Source organism: Globicephala melas, chromosome 19, assembly GCF_963455315.2.
Source record: "Globicephala melas chromosome 19, mGloMel1.2, whole genome shotgun sequence".
NCBI classification, from domain to species: Eukaryota; Metazoa; Chordata; class Mammalia; order Artiodactyla; family Delphinidae; genus Globicephala; species Globicephala melas.
In genome coordinates this window covers 4,367,112-4,385,293 of record NC_083332.1, presented here as the reverse complement: position 1 = coordinate 4,385,293, position 18,182 = coordinate 4,367,112, and positions in this window count along the sequence as shown.

The following is an 18,182-nucleotide window of genomic DNA, read 5'->3' as shown; positions in this document are numbered from 1 at the left end:
CAAACTACTATGTACAAAATAGATGAGCAACAAATATATACTGTATAGGACAGAGAATTATAGCCATTATCTTATAATAACTTCTAATCAAGTATAATCTGTAAAAAATACTGGATAACTATGCTGTACACCTGAAGCTAATATTATATTGTAAATAAAATATAATTTTAAAAAATTAAATAATTGCATAGAGGAGCTGAATACATATTTTGCTAAAAAAAAAAAAAAATAGAGAGATGGCCAAAAGGCACATGGAAACATGGTCAGCATCACTAATCAACAGGGAAATGTAAATCAAAACCACAAAAAGATATAACCTTACAGTTCTCAGGATAGCTATCATGAAAATGACAATTAAGAAGTGTTGCAGAGGGCTTCCCTGGTGGCACAGTGGTTGAGAGTCCGCCTGCCAATGCAGGGGACACTGGTTTGTGCCCCAGTCCGGGAAGATCCCACATGCCATGGAGCGGCTGGGCCCGTGAGCCACGGCCACTGAGCCTGCGCGTCTGGAGCCTGTGCTCCGCAATGGGAGAGGCCACAACAGTGAGGGGCCCGCGTACTGTAAAAAAAAAAAAAAAAAAAAAAAAAAAAGAAGTGTTGCAGAGGATGTAGAGAAGAGAGAATTCACCTGCACTCCTAGTGGGAATGTAAATCAGTGCAGCCTCTATTGAAAACAGTGTGGACGGTACTGAAAACATAAAAAATAAAACTGCTATATGATCTAGCAATTCCACTTTTGGTTATTTATCCAAAGAAAACAAAATGAAACACTAATTTAAAGAGATATATACACCCTTATGTTCACTGCAACATTATTTTAAATAGCCAATATATGGTAGCAACCTAAATGTTCAATGTTAGATAAATGGATAAAAAGGTGAGACATATAGAGACAGGAAAAGATGGTGGAAGAGTAGGATGCAGAGATCACCTTCCTCCCCACAGATACATCAGAAATACATCTACACGTGGAGCAACTCCTACAGAACACCTACTGAATGCTGGCAGAAGACCTCAGACCTCCCAGAAGGCAAGAAATTCCCCCATGTACCTGGGTAAGGCAAAAGAAAAAAGGAAAAACAGAGACAAAAGAATAGGGACGGAACCTACACCAGTGGGAGGGAGCTGTGAAGGAGGAAAGGTTTCCACACACTAGGAAGCCCCTTCGTGGGCGGAGACTGTGGGTGGTGGAGGGTGAAAGCTTTGGAGCCGTGGAGGAGAGCACAGCAACAGGGGTGAGGAGGCCAAAGCGGAGAGACTCCCGCACAGAGGATCGGTGCCAACCAGCACTCACCAGCCCGAGAGGCTCATCTGCTCACCCACTGGGGCAGGCGTGGCTGGGAGCTGAGGCTTGGGCTTCAGTTGGATCCCAGGGAGAGGACTGCGATTGGCTGCGTGCACACAGCCTGAAGGGGTTAGTGCGCCACGGCTAGCCGGGAGGGAGTCCGGGAAAAGTCTGGAACTGCGGAGAGACGAGACTTTTTCTTGCCTCTGTTTCCTGTTGCGCGAGGAGAGGGGTTTAAGAGCGCTACTTAAAGGAGCGCCAGACACGGGCACGAGCTGCGGCTAAAAGCGCGGACCCCAGAGATGGGCATGAGATGCTAAGGCCACTGCTGCCACCACCAAGAAGCCTGTGTGCGAGCACAGGTCACTATCCACACCTCCCCTCCCAGGAGCCTGTGCAGCCCGCCACTGCAGGGTCCTGGGATCCAGGGACAACTTCCCAGGGAGAATGCCCCAGGCTGGTGCAACGTCATGCTGGCCTCTGCCGACACAGGCGTGCCCCGCACTCTGTGCCCCTCCCTCCCCCACGACCTGAGGGAGCCAGAGCCCCCAAATCAGCTGCTCCTTTAACCCCGTCCTGTCTGAGCGAAGAACAGATGCCCTCAGGCAACCTACACGCAGAGGCAGGGCCAAATCCAAAGCCGAAACCCGGGAGCTGTGCGAACAAAGAAGAGAAACGGAAATCTCTCCCAGCAGCCTCAGGAGCAGTGGATTAAATCCCCACAATCAACTTGATGTACCCTGCATCTGTGAAATACCTGAATAGACAACGAATCATCCCAAAATTGAGGCAGTGGACTGTGGGAGCAACTGTAGGCTTGGCGTTTTCTGTCTGTGACTGACTTGTTTCTGATTTTATGTTTATATTAGTATAGTTTTTAGTGCTTGTTATCATTGGTGGATTTGTTTATTGGTTTGGTTGCTCTCTTTTTTTTATTATTACTTTTTAATTTTTTTACTTTAATAATTTTAAATTTTTTTAAATTTTAATAACTCCTTTAATTTTTCTTTTATTATTTTTTTTCTTTTTTCTCCCTTTTCTTCTGAGCCATGTGGCTGACAGGGTCTTAGTGCTCCAGCCTGGTGTCAGGCCTGAGCCTCTGAGGTGGGAGAGCCGAATTCAGGACACTGGACCACCAGAGATCACCTGGTCCCACATAATATAAAATGGCAAAAGCTCTCCCGGAGATCTCTGTCTCAACGCTAAGACCCATCTGCACCCAACGGCCAGCAAACTCCAGTGCTGGATACCCCATGCCAAACAACTAGCAAGACAGGGACACAAACCCACCCATTAGCAGAGAGGCTGCCTAAAATCATAATAAGTTCACAGACACCCCAAAACACACCACCAGACATGGCCCTGCCCATGAGAACAGAGGCACCAGTCTCCTCCACCAGGAAGCCTACACAAGCCATTGAACCAACCTTACCCACTGGGGGCAGACACCAAAAACAACAGGAGCTACAAACCTGCAGCCTGTGAAATGGAGACCCCAAACACAGTAAGTTAAACAAAATGAGAAGACGGAGAAATACACAGCAGATGAAGGAGCAAGGTAAAAACACACCAGACCAAACAAATGAAGAGGAAACAGGAAGTCTGCCTGAAAAAGAATTAGAGTAATGATAGTAAAGATGATCCAAAATCTTGGAAATAGAATGGAGAACATACAAAAAACGTTTCAAAAGGACCTAGAAGAACTAAAGATGATGAACTAAAGAACTAAACAAACAATGATGAACAACACAATAAATGAATTTAAAAATTCTCTAGGAGGAATCATAAGCAGAATAACTGAGGCAGAAGAACGGATAAGTGACCTGGAAGATAAAATACTGGAAATAACTACCACAGAGCAGAATAAAGAAAAAAGAATGAAAAGAATTGAGGACAGTCTCACAGCCCTCTGGGACAACATTAAATGCACCACCATTCAAATTATAGGGGTCCCAGAAGAAGAAGAGAAAAAGAAAGCGTCTGAGAAAATATTTGAAGAGATTATAGTTGAAAACTTCCCTAATATGGGAAAGGAAATAGTCAAGTCCAAGAAGCACAGAGAGTCCCATACAGGATAAATCCAAGGAGAAACACACCAAGACACATATTAATCAAACTATCAAAAATTAAATACAAAGAAAAATATTAAAAGCAGCAAGGGAAAAGCAACAAATAACATACAAGGGAACTCCCATAAAGTTAACAGCTGAACTTTCAACAGAAACTCTGCAAGCCAGAAGGGAGTGGCAGGACATAATTAAAGTGATGAAAGGGAAAAACTTACAACCAAGATTACTCTACCCAGCAAGGATCTCATTCAGATTTGATGGAGAAATTAAAACCTTTACAAACAAGAAAAAGTTAAGAGAATTTACCCCACCAAACCAGCTTTACAACAAATGTTAAAGGAACTTCTCTAGACAGGAAACACAAGAGAAGGAAAAGACCTACAAAAACAATTAAGAAAATGGTAATAGTAACATACATATCAAAAATTACCTTAACTGTAAATGGATTAAATGCTCCAACCAAAAGACGTAGACTAGCTGAATGGATACAAAAACAAGACCCATATATATGCTGTCTACAAAAACACCATAAGATTATCTCAATAGATGCAGAAAAAGCCTTTGACAAAATTCAACACCGATTTATGATAAAAACTCTCCAGAGAGTAGGCATAGAGGGAACCTACCTCAACATAATAAAGGCCATATATGACAAACTCACAGCCAACATTGTTCTCAATGGTGAAAAACTGAAACCATTTCCTCTAAGATCAGGAACAAGACAAGGATGCCCACTCTCACTACTACAAAGCTACAGTAATCAGGACAGTATGGTACTGGCACAAAAACAGAAATATAGATCAATGGAAGAGGACAGAAAGCCCAGAGATAAACCCACACACATATGGTCACCTTACCTGTCTTAAAGGAGGCAAGAATATACAATGGAGAAAAGACAGCCTCTTCAATAAGTGGTGCTGGAAAAACTGGACAACTACATGTAAAAGAATGAAATTAGAACACTTCCTAACACCATACACAAAAATAAACTCAAAATGGATTAATGACCTAAATTTAAGGCCAGACACTATAAAACTCTTAGAGGAAAACATAGGAAGAACACTCTTTGACATAAATCACAGCAAGACCCTTTTTGACCCACCTCCTAGAGAAATGGAAATGGAAATAAAAACGACCCACCTCCTAGACCTAATGAAGCTTAAAAGCTTTTTGCCAGCAAAGGAAACCATAAACAAGATGAAAAGACAACCCTCAGAATGGGAGAAAATATTTGCAAAGGAACCAACTGACAAAGGATTAATCTCCAAAATATACAAGCAGCTCATGCAGCTCAATATCAAAAAACAAACAACCTGGGCTTCCCTGGTGGCGCAGTGATTGAGAGTCCGCCTGCTGATGCAGGGGACATGGGTTCGTGCCCCAGTCCGGGAAGATCCCACATGCCGCGGAGCGGCTGGGCCCATGAGCCATGGCCACTGGGCCTGCGTGTCTGGAGCCTGTGCTCCGCAATGGGAGAGGCCACAACAGTGAGAGGCCTGCATACCACATAGAAAACAACAACAACAAAAAAAAAACTGCAGTGAGGTATTACCTCACACCAGTCAGAATGGCCATCATCAAAAAATCTACAAACAATAAATAATGCTGGAGAGGATGTGGAGAAAAGGGAACCCTCCTACACTGTTGGTGGGAATGTAAATTGATACAGCCACTATGGAGAACAGTATGGAGGTTCCTTAAAAAACTAAAAATAGAGCTACCATACGACCCAGCAATCCCACTACTGGGCATATACCCTGAGAAAACCATAATTCAAAAAGAGTCATGTACCACAGTGTTCACTGCAACTCTATTTACAATAGCCAGGACATGGAAGCAACCTAAATGTCCACTGAGAGATGAATGGATAAAGAAGATGTAGCACATATATACAATGGAATATTACTCAGCCATAAAAAGAAACGAAACTGAGTTATTTGTAGTGAGATGGATAGACCTAGACAGTGTCATACAGAGTGAAGTAAGTCAGAAAGAGAAAAACAAATACCATATGCTAACACATATATATGGAATCTAAAAGAAGAAAAAAATGTTTATGAAGAACCTAGGTGGCAGGACAGGAATAAAGATGCAGACCTACTAGAGAACGGACTTGAGGACATGGGGAGGAGGAAGAGTAAACTGGGACAAAGTGAGAGAGTGGCATGGACATATATACACTACCAAATGTAGAATCAATAGCTAGTGGGAATCAGCTGCATAGCACAGGGAGATCAGCTCAGTGCTTTGTGACCACCTAGAGGGGTGGGGTAGGGAGAGTGGGAGGGAGGAAGACGCAAGAAGGAAGAGATATGGGGATATATGTATATGTATAGCTGATTCACTTTGTTATAAAGCAGAACCTAACACACCATTGTAAAGCAATTATACTCCAATAAAGATGTTAGAAAAAAGAAAAAAGACACTGGTGAGCTGAGGGAGAAAGCCTCATCACATGGCTCACATGTGTGTGGCAGGATCAAATTAAAAAGAAAAATAAATACAAAGAGAGGTTCAAATATAACCCTGAACATAATGCTTTGAAGGGTTGTAAGGATTTTCAAAATGCCTTCTATTTTCATCCTCTTAAATTTTTCAAAAGTTACTTGAGGTGTCACAGCTAAATAAATAATAATGCTTCCATTAAAAAAAATGGAATAAAACAAAAGTTTCTGATGAACCTAGGGGCAGGAGAGGAAAAAGGAAGCAAACATAGAGAACGGACTTGACTGCACAGGGAGGGGGAAGTGTAAGCTGAGATGAAGTGAGAGAGTAACACTAACATATATACACTACCAAATGTAAAATAGATAGCTAGTGGGAAGCAGCTGTATAGCACAGGGAGATCAGCTCGGTGCTTTGTGACCACCAGAGCGGTGGGATAGGGAGGGTGGTTGGGAGAAGCAAGAGGTAGGGGATATAGATGGATATATATAAATATAAATATTTATATTTATATATATATATATCTGATTCACTTTGTTATATAGCAGAAACTAACACAACATTGTAAAGCAATTATACTCCAATAAAGATGTTTTTTAGAAAAGCCAATACTTTTCAAATGCTTCCAAAAAATTAAAGAAGGAGGAACACTTTCAAACAATCTTATGAGGCATACCCCAATATCAAAACCAGACAAGGGTACTATGAGAAAAGTACAGGTCAATATCCCTGAAAAACATAGAAGAAATAGACTCAAAATACTAGCAAACTAAATTCAATAGCACATTAAAAGGGTCATTCACCATGATCAAGTGGGATTTATGCCTGTATGCAAGGATAGCTCAACATATGCAAATCAATAAATGTGATATATCACATTAAGAGAATAAAGCGAATATATGATCATATTAATAGATACAGAAAAATCATTTGACAAAATCCAACTTCCTTTCATGATAAAGACTGTCAAGAATTAGTTATAGAAGGAGTATACCTCAACACATTAAAAGTCATATGACAAGCCCAAAGCTAAGAACATACTGAATTATGAACCCTGAAAACTTTTCTTCTAAGATCTGGAGCAAGACAAGTTTACCTATTCTTGCCACTTCTATTCAACATAGTACTGGAATTCCTAGCCAGAGCAAACAGGCAAGAGAAATAAAATAAACCCAAATCATAAAAGTAAGCTAAATTTCCTCCATTTGCAGATGACATATTCTTATATCTAGAAAACCCTAAAAATGCCACCCCCAAAAAACTTTTAAACTGATAAATAAAGTTGCAGGATATAAAATCAACATACAAAAGTCATTTGTGGTTCTACACACTAACAACAGAAACTATCAGAAAAAGTTAACAAAAAATTTCCATTTACAATAGCATCAAAAAGAAGAAAATACTTAGGAATAGATTAAACCAAGAATGTGAACGATCTGTACACTGAGAACTATAAAATATTGATGAATGAGTTTGAAGAAGACACAAATAAATAGAAAGATAACCCATGTTAATGCATTGGATAAATTAATACTGTTAAAAATGTCCATATTACCCAAAGCAATCTACAGATGTAATGCAATCCATGTCAATATTCCAAGGGCATTTTTCACAGAAAACAGAAGAAGAAATCTTAAAATTCATATGAAATCACAAAAGACCAAAAATATCCAAAACAATCTTGAGCACAAAGAGCAAAGCTGAAGGCATCACGCTTCCTAATTTCAAGCTATACTACCAAGTATAGTAATCAAAGCAGTATGGTAGTAACATAAAAATGAACAAATAGAACAACTGAATGAAATACCTCAAACAAATCTACACAATTACAGTCAACTTATCTTTGACAAAAGTGCCAGGAACATACATGAAGAAAGGATACCCTCTTCAATAAATTAGTGGGAAACTGAATATTCACAAGCATAAGGAAGAAATTAGACCTGTATCTCATACTATATACAAAAATTAATTCAATGTGGTTTAGAGAAATATAAGATCTGAAACTGTAAAATTAATGGAAGAACAGAAGAGGGGGGAGGGAAACTTCTTGACAGTGGTATGGGCAATGGATTTTGGATATGACCCCAAAAGCACAAGCAAGAAAAGCAAAATTTTTCTGAAAAATAACCCCTTTAAACTATAAACGTTTGAACAGCAAAGGAAACCATTTACAGGGAGAAGAGAATACCTACAAAATAGGAAGAAATATTTGAAAAACATATCTAATATGTAAAATATATAATACACTCAACTCAATAGAAACAAACACAACAAATAACTTGATCTTTAAAATGGACAAAGAACCTGAATAGACATTTCTCAAAAGAAGACATGGGGGGAAGGGTGGTCAAGATGGAGGAGGAGGAGGAGGAGGAGATATGGAGTTCATATCTCCCCACAAATGCATCAAGAATACATCTACAGGGCTTCCCTGGTGGCACAGTGGTTAAGAGTCCACCTGCAGATGCAGGGGACACGGGTTCGTGCCCCGGTCTGGGAGGATCCCACAATGCCGTGGAGCAGCTGGGCCCGTGAGCCATGGCTGCTGAGCCTTCGCATCCAGAACCTGTGCTCCGCAACGGGAGAGGCCACAACAGTGAGAGGCCCACATACCAAAAAAAAAACAAAAAAAAAGAATACATATACAAATGGAACAATTCTCACAGAGCCCTGGCTGAACACTAGAAGAGGACCTTGGACACCTAAAGGGACAAGAAAGATCCCCATGTAACTGGGTAGGAAGAGAGAAAGAAAGGAAAAAGAGGAGAAGAAGTTGGATGGGAGCGGCACCTCTGGAAAGAGGAGCTGAAGGAGAGGAGAGGTTTCCGCATCTGGGGAAGTCCCCTTACTGGCGAGGAGATCAGTTGAGACAGAGGGAAGCTTCAGGAGCTCTCAGAGAGAGTGCAGCAACTGGTCTGTGGCAGACAGGCCAGAGTGAGACCTACATAGACAGTCCATGCCACGGTCCTGTGCACCCCAACCTGAGACATGTGTCCCCGGTGCAGATGGGGACTAGGGGCTGGAACATGGGGTTTGGAGAGAAAGCCTGGGGAGAGGACTGCTGTTGGCTATAAGGAGACAGCCTGAGGGGATGGGAGTGAGGAAATCCACAACCAGAAATGCTTATGGAGGAAATCTGGACTGCCATGGAAGCAAAGCACCATTGTTAAGTGACACACAGGTGCAGAGCCACCTTTGCAGCCTCTCTCCCCACGTGCCAGCCCCTGCCTCCATGGCAACTAGGAAGGACGCCCACCAGGGCCGGCTATCTCATTCCCATGGCTGCCAGCTCGACCATACACCCGTTACCACCAGGGTTCCTGTGACCCCAGCCACCATGCTGCCTCCACACCCTCTCCTTACTGGGTTGGAATCTTGTGCTCCATGGTAGCTTTGGGAGCAGGTGCCTGTGGGTGGCCTCCTTGCAGAGGCGGGGCTGAAACCACAGCTGAGCCCCAGGGGCTGTGAAACTAAGAAAGAAAAGCTGAAATCGCTCCTTGCAGCTACACAAATCACGAATTGACACCCGCACAAATGGCCTTGTAAACTCAACACCTACAGAACATCTGAATGGACAAGGAGTGCTCCTGCAGCCAAGATGGGCCTAGCTTTAGCAGCTGTAGACTTTGTGGGCACACACATGTGGGGGTTGGGCCAGGCTAGAGTCAGAACTGCCCCTATAGAACCCACAGTGGGTCCAGATCAATGATTACTGCAATCCTGGGACCTGACTTCTGTGGATCTATGCTGGTGGCCTGGTGAAAACAACAACTGAGAGACACCAGGGTCAACTGCCAGCATACCCACAGTTAACGTGGGGCCAAAAGCAGTGCCAACAACAGTGTAATCTGAGAGCTCACACAATGGGTCAAAGGTGACATAGCAGAGCACACCCACAGGTGAACAGCTCCAGAGGAGGAATACTCAGTGGCTTCTCTCCCAGTAGGAGTGCTCCAATCCCACCTACCTTGCACTGCAGATCAGAAACACAGCTAAGAAACAGATCTGGGGGTCTCTACTCTAACAACTAGGGAGAAGACCCCACCTCTGACAGGGCAGTGACAACCACAGAGCAAATGGGAGGCCCTGCTCAAGATCCAGTGCAGGCTCTCATCACCACAACGTCAGTCACACCTCCTATAAAGGGGATAATGGCCAGCATACCGTGAGGAAAGAGTTGGTAGACATCTATACTAAAAACAACTCTCACATCAAAAATTATTAAACCCACACTGGCTACACCGGGACTTCCCACATAAAATAGTGCTCCAAGACAGTCTGTGTGTCTGGCATTGGGCAGAAGAACCCCCAGAGCATTTAGCCTTGAAAGCCAGCAGTACTTGAGTGCAGGAGCTCCACAGGGTTGGGGAAAAGAGAGACTCCACTCTTGGAGGGCGCACACAAGGTCTCACAGACACTGGGAACCAGCACAAGGCAGTACCACCATAGGAACCTGCATTACACATGCCTAGGGGTCTTGGTGGGTCTCCTGGTGAGGCTAATGTCAACTACTGCTCACTGTGAGGGCAACGACACTGGTAGTGGAAGTTCCATGGAATATAAATCAGAGTGAGATCTCCCAAGGATCCACATTTCAGCACCAAGACCCAACACCACCCAACAACCTGCAGGCTCCAGAGCTGGAAATACTCAGGGCAAACAACCACCAAGAAAGGAACACAGCCCCAACCATCAGAAGAAAGGCTGCCCAAAGTCATACTGAGCTCACAGCCACCTCAAGACACACACCTTGACACAACACTGCCCATCAGAGGGAAAAGACCCAGCTCCACTCACAAGAGGGAAGGCATCAGCCCCTCCCACCAGGAAGTTTGTACAAGCCCCTGGACCAACTTCACCTGCCAGGGGGCAGAGACCAGAAGCAAGAGGAACTATAATCCTGCAGCCTGTGGAAAGGAGACCACAAACACAGAAAGTTAGACAAAATGAGATGACAGAGAAACATGTTGCAAACAAAGGAACAAGACAAAAACCCTAAAGAACAACTAAATGAAGAGGATATAGGCAATCTACCTGAAAAAGTACTCAGAGTAATGAGAGTAAAGATCTAAAATCTCAGAAAAAGTGTGGAGACACAGATTGAGAAGAAACAAGAAATGTTTTACAAGGAACTAGAAGATTTAAGAACAAACAGAGATGAACAATACAGTAACTGGACTGAAAAATAGACTAGAAGGAATCAATAGCAGAATAATTGAGGCAAAAGAATAAGTTATTTTTTAAAGATTTTTTTATGTGGACATTTTTAAAGTCTTTATTGAATTTGTTACAATATTGCTTCTGTTTTATGTTTTGGTTGTTTGGCCCCAAGGCATGTGGGATCTTAGCTCCCCAACCAGGGATTGAACCTGCACCCCCTGCGTTGGAAGGCAAAGTCTTAACCACTGGACCACCAGGGAATTCCCTGAAGAATGAGTAAGTTAGGTGGAAGACAGATGGTGGAAATCACTGCCACAGAACAGAATAAAGAAAAAAGAATGAAAATAAGTTAGGACAGTCTCAGAGACCTCTGGGACAACATTAAACACACCAACATTCACATTATAGGGGTACCAGAAGGAGAGGAGAAAGAGAAAAGGCCTGTGAAAATATTTGAAAATATTACAGCTGAAAGCTTCCCCAACATGAGAAAGGAAACACTCAAGTGCAGGAGTGCAGATAATTCCATACAGGATAAACCCAAGGAGGAACTCACCAAGACACATATTAAACTGACAAAAATTAAACACAAAGAAAAAATATTAAAAGCAACAAGGGAAAAGCAGCAGATAATATACAAATGAATCCCCATAATGTTATCAGCTGATTTTTCAGCAGAAACTCTGCAGGCCAGAAGGGAGTGGCACAATATATTTCAAGTGATAAAAGGGAAAAATGTACAACCAAGAATACTCTACCCAGAAAGACTCTCATTCAGATTGGAAGGAGAAATCAAAAGCATTATGGGCAAGCAAAACCTAAGAGAATTCAACAGCACCAAACCAGTCTTACAACAAAGGCTAAAGGAACTTCTCTAGTCGGGAAAGAGACCAACAACTTAAAACACACTTGTACATATACGGACTAGTCAATCGAAACTTCTTGGGAACAGCAAACCCAAAAAAGAAAAAGGAATTCAAACACAACACTAAAGACTGTCATCAAACCACAAGAGAAGAGAACAAAAGAGGAAGAGAAGAAAAAAGATCTACAAAAACAAACCCAAAACAATTAAGAGAATGGCAATGGGAACATACATATTGATAATAACCTTAAATGAAAATAGATTAAATGCTCCAACCAAAAGACATAGACTGGCTGAATGGATACAAAAACAAGACCTATATAAATGCTGTCTACAAGAGACCCACTTCAGACCTAGGGACACATACAGATTGAAAGTGAGGGGACAGAAAAAGACATTCCATGCAAATGGAAATCAAAAGAAAACTGGAATAACAATACTTATATCAGACAAAATAAACTTTAAAATAAAGACTGTTACAAGAAACAAGGAAGGACACCACATAATGATCAAGGGATCGATCCAAGAAGAAGATATAACAATTGGAAATATATATGCACCCAACATAGGAGCACCTCAATATATAAGGCAAATACTAACAACCATAAAGGGAGAAATCAACAGTAACACAATAATAGTGGGGGACTTTAACACCCCACTTTCACCAATGGACAGATCACCCAGAAAGAAAATCAATAAGGAAACAGAGACCTTAAATGACACATTAGACCAGATGGACTTAACTGATACTGACAGAGCATTCCATCCAAAAGCAACAGAATACACTTTCTTCTCAAGTGCACATGGAACAATTTCCAGGATAGAGCACATCTTGGGTCACAAATCAAGCCTCAGTAAATGTAGAAAAAGTGAAATATCAAGCATCTTTTCTGACCACAACACTATGAGATTAGAAATCAATTACAGGAAAAAAAAAACTGTAAAGAAATGCACAAACACATGGAAGCTAAACAATATGTTACAAACAACCAGTGGATCACTGAAGAAATCAAAGAGGAAATCAAAAAATACCTAGAAACAAATGGCAATTAAAACACAACAATCCAAAACCTATGGGATACAGCAAAAGCCGTTCTAAGATGGAAGTTTATAGCAATACAATTTTACCTCAGGAAATAATAAAAATCTCAAGTAAACAACCTAACCTTACACCTATAGCAACTAGAGAAAGAAGAACAAAACCCAAAGTTAGTAGAAGGAAAGAAATCATAAAGATCAGAGCAGAAATAAATGCAATAGAGACGTAGAAAACAATAGCAAAGATCAATGAAGCCAAAAGCTGGTTGTTTGAGAAGATAAACAAAAATGATAAACCTTTGGCCAGATTCATCAAGAAAGAAAGGTGGGTGGGAGGGCTTCCCTGGTGGCACAGTGGTTAAGAATCTGCCTGTCAATGCAGACACAGGTTCAAGCTCTGGTCCGGGAAGATTCCCACATGCCACAGAGCAAATAAGCCCATACACCACAACTACTGAGCCTGCACTCTAGAGCCTGTGAGCCACAACTACTGAGACCCTGAGCACAACCACTGAAGCCCATGTGCCTAGAGCCCGTGTTCCGCAACAAGAGAAGCCACCACAATGAGAAGCCTGCACAGTGCAATGAAGAGTAGCCCCCACTTTCTGCAACTAGAGAAAACCCGCACACAGCAACTAAGACCCGACACAGACAAAAATAAATAAAATTAAATTAAAAAGAAAGAAAAGGGCTTCCCTGGTGGTGCAGTGGTTGAGAGTCCGCCTGCCGATGCAGGGGACATGGGTTCGTGCCCCGGTCCGGGAAGATCCTACATGCCGCGGAGTGGCTGGGCCTGTGAGCCATGGCCGCTGAGCCTGCGCGTCCGGAGCCTGTGCTCCGCAATGGGAGAGGCCACAACAGTGAGAGGCCCGTGTAATGCAAAAAAAAAAAAGAAAAGAAAGAAAGACAAAAAGGGAGAGGACTCAAATCAATAAAATTAGAAATGAAAAAGGAGAAGTTACAATTGACACCACAGAAATACAAAGGATCATAAGAGACTACTACAAGCAACTATATGCCAATAAAATGGACAACCTAGAAGAAATGGACAAATTATTAGAAAGCTACAACCTTCTAAGACTGAACCAGGAATAAATAGAAAACATGAAGAGACCAATCACAACTACTGAAATTGAAACTGTGATTTAAAAACTTCCAACAAAAGTCCAGGACCAGATGGCTTCACAGGTGAATTCTATCAAACGTTTAGAGACGAGTTAACATCAATCCTTCTAAAACTATTCCAAAAAATTACAAAGGAAGGCACACTCCCAAGCTCATTCTACGAGGACACCATCACCCTGATACCAAAACCAGACAAAAACATCACAAAAAAGGAAAATTACAGTCCAATATCTCAGATGAACATAGATGCAAAAATCCTCAACAAAATACTAGCAAACAGAATCCAACAACACATTAAAAGGATCATACACCATGATCAAGAGGGATTTCTCCCAGGGATGCAATGATTCTTCAACATATGTAAATCAATCAATGTGATACACCACATTAACAAACTGAAGAATAAAAATATGATCATCTCAATAGATGGAGAAAATGCTTTTGACAAAATTCAACAAGTACTTATGATAAAAAAAAAAAACCTAGGGCTTCCCTGGTGGCACAGTGGTTGAGAGTCTGCCTGCCGATGCAGGGGACGCGGGTTCGTGCCCTGGTCCGGGAAGATCCCACATGCCGCAGAGCGGCTGGGCCCGTGAGCCATGGCTGCTGAGCCTGCGCGTCTGGAGCCTGTGCTCCGCAACGGGAGAAGCCACAGTAGTGAGAGGCCCGCGTACTGCAAAAAAAAAAAAAACCTATCCAGAAAGTGGGCAACCTCAACAGAATAAAGGCCATACACAACAAAGCCACAGCAAACATCATTCTCAACAGTGAAAAACTGAAAGCATTTCCTCTAAGATCAAGAACAAGACAAGGATGTCCACTCTGCCACTGTTATTCAACACAGGTTTGGAAGTCCTAGCTACAGCAGAGAATAAAAAGAAATAAATGGAATCCAAATTGGAAAAGAAGTAAAAGTTTCACTGTTTGCAGATGACATGATACTATACATAGAAAATCCTAAAGATGCTACCAGAAGACTAGTAGAGCTCATCAATGAACTTGGTAATGTTACAGGATACAAAATTAGTACACAGAAATCTCTTGCATTCCTAAACACTAACAACGAAATATGAGAAAGAAAAATTAAGGAAACAATCCCATTTACCATTGCATCAAAAAGAATAAAATACCTAGGAATAAACCTACCTAAGGAGGCAAAAGACCTGTACTCAGAAAACTATAAGATACTGATGAAAGAAATCAAAGATGATGCAAACAGATTGAGACATTACCATGTTCTTGGATTGGAAGAATCAATATATTCAAAACCACTATACTACTCAAAGTAATCTACATATTCAATGCTATCCCTACCGAATTACCAATAGCATTTTTCACAGAATTAGAACAAAAATTTATACAATTTGTGTGGAAACATCAAGGACCCTTAATAGCCAAGGCAATCTTGAGAAAGAAAAATGGAGCTGGAGGAATCAGGCTCCCTGACCTCAGACTGCACTACAAAGCTACACTAATCAAAATAGTATGGTACTGGCACAAAAACAGAACTATAGATCAATGGAACAGGGTAGAAAGCTCAGAAATAAATCTACACACTTATGGTCAAGTAATCTATGACAAAAGAGGCAAGATATACAATGGATAAAAGACAGTCTCTTCAATAAGTGGTGCAGGGGAAACTGGACAGCTACATGTAAAAGAATGAAATTAGAACACTCCCTAACACCATACACAAAAATAAACTCAAAATTGATTAAAGACCTAATGTAAGGTTGGATACTCTAAAACTCTTAAAGGAAAACATAGGCAAAACACTCTGACATAAATCACAGCAGTATCTTTTTTTATCACCTCCTAGAGTAATGAAAAGAAAAACAAAAATAAATAAATAGGAGTGAAAAGCTTTTGCACAGCTAAGGAAACCATCAACAAAACAAAAAGACAACACACAGAATGGGAGAAAATATTTGCAATGAAGCAACTGACAAAGGATTAATCTCTAAAATATACAAACAGCTCATACAGCTCAATAAAAAAATAAAAAACCTAATGAAAAAATGGGCAGAAGATCTAAATAGACATTTCTCCTAAGAAGACATACAGATGGCCAAGAGGCACATGAAAGTACTCAACATCACTAATTATTAGAGAAATGCAAATCAAGACTACAATGAGGTATCACCTCATACTGGCTAGAATGGCCATCATAAAAAACCTATAAACAATAAATGCTGGAGAGGGTGTGGAGAAAGGGGAACCCTCCTACACTGTTGGTGGGAATGTAAATTGGTACAGCCACTCTGGAGAACAGTACGGAGATTCCTTAAAAAACTAAAAATATAGTTACCATATGATCCAGCAATCCCACTCCTGGACATATACCTGGAGAAAACCATAATTCAAAAGGATACATGCATCCCAGTGTTCATTGCAGCACTATTTACAATAATCATGACAGAGAAGCAACCTTAATGTTCATCGACAGATGAACGGATAAAGGAGATGTGGTATATATATACAATGGAATATTACTCAGCCATATAAAAGAATGAAAGAATGCCATTTGCAGCAACATGGAGGGACCTAGAGATTGTCATACTGAGTGAAGTAAGTCAGACAGAGAAAGACAAATATCATATGATATCACTTATATGTGGAATCTAAAAAAAAAATGGTACAAGTGACTCTATTTACAAAACAGAAATTGAGTCACAGATGTAGAAAACAAACTTATGGTTACCAAAGGGGAAAGGGAGGGAGGGATAAACTGGGTTATCGGGATTGGCGTATACACACTATTATATATAAGATAGATAACTATTAAGAACCTACTGTATAGCATAGGGAACTCTATTCAATACTCTGTAATGACCTACATGGGAATAAAATCTAAAAAAGAGTGGATATATGTATAACTGACTCACTTTGATGTACAGCAGAAACTAACACAACATTGTAGATCAACTTACTCCAATAAAAAAATAAGACATACAAATGTCAAACAGGCATATGAAAAGGTGCTCAACATCACTGATCAATAAGGAAATGCAAGTTAAAAATCACAATGAGATGTCACCTCACACTGGTTAGAAAGGCTATTATCAAAAGCACAAAAGATAAATGTTGTCAAAGATGTGGAGGAAAAAAAGGTGCCCTTGTACACTGTTGGTGAGAATGTAAATTGGCACAGCCATTGTGGAAAACAGTATTTATTAACCTTCTTCAAAATGTTAAAAATAGAATTACCATTTAATTCAGAAATCCCACTTCTGTATATATATGCAAAGAAAATGAAATCAGAATCTTTAAGAAATGTCTGTACTCTCGTGTTTATTGAAGAATTATTCATAATAGCAAATATATGGAAATAATATGTGTCTGTGAACAGACGAATAGATAGAACTCATACAACTCAATAGAAAAAGAAAAACCAAACATTCCAATTTAAAAATGGGCAGAGGATCTGAATATACATTTTCCCCAAAGAAGACCTACAAATGGCCAACAGATACATGAAAAGGTCCTCTACATCAGTAATCACTAAATGAAATGCAATTTAAAACCACAATGAGATCACCTCACACTTGTTAGAATGACTGTGATCAAGGAGACAGGAAATAATAAATTTTGGCAAGAATATGGAGAAAGGAAATTCTTGTGCACTGTTGGTGGGAATGTAAGTTGGTGCAGCCACTATGGAGAACAGTATGGAGGTTTCTCAGACATTTAACAATAGAATTATCATATGACCAAGCAATTCAACATCTGGGTGTTTATGCCAAGGTAGTAAAGTCACTATTTCAGAAATATACCTATACTCCTGTGTTTATTGCTGCCTTACTTACAATAGACAAGAACACAACCTAAGTACCTATCAATGGATGAATAATTAAAGAAAATCCTACACACACACACACAGGAATATCATCCGGCCATAAAAAAAGAAGGAAATCTTGCCATTTGCAACAACATGGATGGAATTTGAGGATATTATGCTAAGTAAAATAAGTTAGACACAGAAAGACAAATATTTTAACACCTCACTTATTATTGGAATCTTTTTAAAAAAAAAAAAAAAAAAAACCTGAAATCATAGAACAGATTGGTGATTGCCAGAGGCAGGTTGTGAGGGGTGAGCAAAATGGGGAAAAGGGGACAAAATATATAAACGTTGTAGTAATCATTTTTCAATATATACATATTTCAAACCTTTATATTTTATGCCTAAAACTAA